We start from the raw sequence: 3,329 nt of genomic DNA on the forward strand, positions 1-3,329 counted from the left end.
GCCTCGTAGGCCTTTAGTCTATCCATGCCGGAATACCAGGGTTTTTTGGCCTACCACCTCACCCCAACCACTCCTACCATGCCTTCGGCTTACATTCGGCCCACACCAGGTATCTTGGCCTACAACACAAATTTGGACCATCTCAACCCACCACTAGCATATTTCGACATATAAACAATCAAGGATTAAGTAGGCACATATTCGACAAAAATCAATCATACAACTCACTACCGCCTACTAATCCTCTCACAGCATACAGTCCCGCTACCAGCTATCCTCCATGAAATGCATAACCATAAGTAACCAGAGGTTAGATAGCCACTCGAATATATGATCCTCCTCTAGAGCCACAACCAAACATGGAACATCTAAGAAATCCTGGATCAAGAGTTCTCAAACTATCCTAAATAATCACTGACAATCCCTAAGGCACTTCACAAGATGATAACCAACAAGTACAGATAACATACAGTTCTATAGATCACTACAACAAAGCAATATACTCGATACCAGGATACAAATCTAACGGATTACCACAACATAGAAACATACTAGATACCAGGATACAAATCTAACAAATCACTACAACATATACTTGATACTAGGATACATATCTAGAAGATCACTACAACATAGCAGCATACTAAATATCAACAATCCAAAATAATGCATAACTGTATATACTCAGAGGTGAGATAGACACTTGGACAGGTGATCCTACTCTAGGACCACAACCAAACAAGGAACATGTAATAGAGCCTAGATCAAGAGTCATTAGTTTATCCTACATGACTATATATACAGTCTGTAACGACCTGTTCCAAATTGTTACCTATTTGGGCGTGGGTGATGAAATGTAGATGGTTCGAGCATTCAGAATTGGTTTTGGTGCCAAGGGGTATTTTGGTAAATTGGCAGCAAGCATTTATGGAAAATGGATTTTGTGTTTGGGAACTTTAAGTCAAGTACGAGTTGATAATAGTGTAGAGCTTCCAAATACATTTCCATGGATATAAGGATGGTTAAAATCGGAGTTGTATCAAGGACGTTATGGCCTTCGAAATGAATTAGGCTTTAAGGGGAAAACCCCAATATGCGGAGGATACCAAGGGTGTTATGGCCTTCGGAGTGATACTAGTACGAGGAGGATTACGCCATGAGTAATGGAGCGTATGCTTAGCGTACTGCGGAGATAGGATCGGGGTGCGAGACCTCCTACGTTGGGCGTACGAGGAGTACGCTGGGCATATGATAGAAAGGATGAAACCCTAATTTTTAGGGATGTACCCTATATAAACTTTATGTTAGTCCCTTTGGTTCACTTCTAAGCTAGCCTCCATACTCTAAAAGCCCTAGATCGAGCCTTTTAGCCTCTTGGTGGTGTTTTTGAGCTCTTAGAAGGTTTTTGTGACAACCCAAGATTTCTCGGCCAGAAAAGTCCGATTTAGTTTATGCTTTTAAAATAAAATCAGAGTAATCTTCCAAAAGGTGTTGCAGAATTTGTTCCCAAAACAAAATAAAATAAAAATTTATCAAAGCATTTCTTAAAGAAATGTATTTTCATTATATAAAAAAATCTCGGAATGTCATGTTCCGATACAGACCAAAAGCAAAAACAGTACATTATAAGCATTAAAAGAATTATTTACAACTACTGGCCGATAATCCAAAAATCCCTCGTCATCATCCAACTATGCTCGAGGTCCACTACTTGTAATACAAAAAGCTGAGTGGGTTAGGCTTGGGAGCCTGGTGAGCATATAAGGTTTTCAACCCACAATAAATAAAATTTATTAATTTCATCAAACAACAATAACCCTGATTACCCATTCCCGTTATCCTCACTTTACGTCCCTAAGCACTTTTCATAAGGGACCTAGCCTATGGATTTTCATCGAGGTGACAACACTGCTTTAGGAATTCCTCAACAATTTATGTCAAATAAGGCAACCATGTGGGGGATGGAGTATACCATTGAGCACTAAGTTCACAAACACCTACAGGCTGCGAGCCTACTAGCGTTCCACTGGACTGTCTAGAAAAGTCTGTGGTCATCATCTATACTCCGCTAGATGACTGAAACAGTAACAATATTGAGGCCTCTCATCATTTTAACACACATCAACTATTTCATCTACCCATTTTATACCCAACATATTTGTAGATAAATATACATATACAGTTTAAATCTTGTATAAAACATATATTCAACACCTATCTCAAATAAATAAACAATATAATTACACATAGCACATATTTTATGAAAATACTTCATATCTATGTGTAAGACTAAACACTCACCTGATGTAACGATAATCGGACAACACTTTGTTTCTTAAAACAATCATTTCTGATAAAACCTGGATGTTTTCCCAAAAATCGGGCTTCACGCGGGCCGAGTTTCGTCTCGAAAAAACTCTTTTCTCGGGATATTCGGGCTCTACGGGACTTGCTTACGATGATATGATGATATAATAGGCTTGGGGGTATTTAGTGTGGCATACAAGAAAGTATAAGGTGGGAGAAGTGAAAGTTTGTAACATAAATACGAGTGGCTTCGATCACTATTTATAGTGGCTGAACACTCGAGTTACGCTGGGCATAACTTTATGGTACGCGGGGAGTGCTCCTTCTTCAACCAGTACGCTCGGCATACATCAAGTATGCTGGGTGTACGAAGGGATCATATCAGAAGCATCAAGGCTATGACACGTGTCTCTCATGCAAAGGAGTAGCGGAGGTGACTGACTCTGGATCACGTACACAAATACGCTGGGCGTACTCTAAATTCTTAAACTTCAAAAATTCGTAACTTTCGCATACGAGCTCCGTTTTTGACGTTATTTATATCCACGCATAGGTGAGACCGTTCTCTACAACTTTTGTTTAGACTCTTTCGGCTAATTTTGACTTTATTTTTAAAGTTATATTTTTAATAGGCCGGGACAGGAAAAGTCCGTTAAAAATTCATAACTTCTTCATCCGACATCCTTTTTTCGTCTGTCTTTTTACCGTTGAACTACTATCAAAAAGATCTTCAATTCTCGTTTAGGTTGTTTCGGAGAAAAAATCACTCGATCTAAAATTCGAGTTTCAAGTTGCATACTGCTAAGCTGAAACTTAGAAAAATCATAATTTCATCATACGAAGTCAGATTTGGACAATCTTTTTATGCATGCTCTCGGTTTAATGAACACTACGACTTTCGTTTAGATTGCTAAGGCTAAAAAGCACTTTATCGAAAATTTACTTTTTACGTCATACAGCGTCATGCCGGTTCTGTCGCGAAACTTCGACATGTCATAACTTCTTCGTTATAACTCGGATTT

The sequence above is a fragment of the Lactuca serriola genome, chromosome 3, assembly GCF_051521515.1.
Source record: "Lactuca serriola cultivar US96UC23 chromosome 3, Lser_US96UC23_V15, whole genome shotgun sequence".
Lineage (NCBI taxonomy): Eukaryota > Viridiplantae > Streptophyta > Magnoliopsida > Asterales > Asteraceae > Lactuca > Lactuca serriola.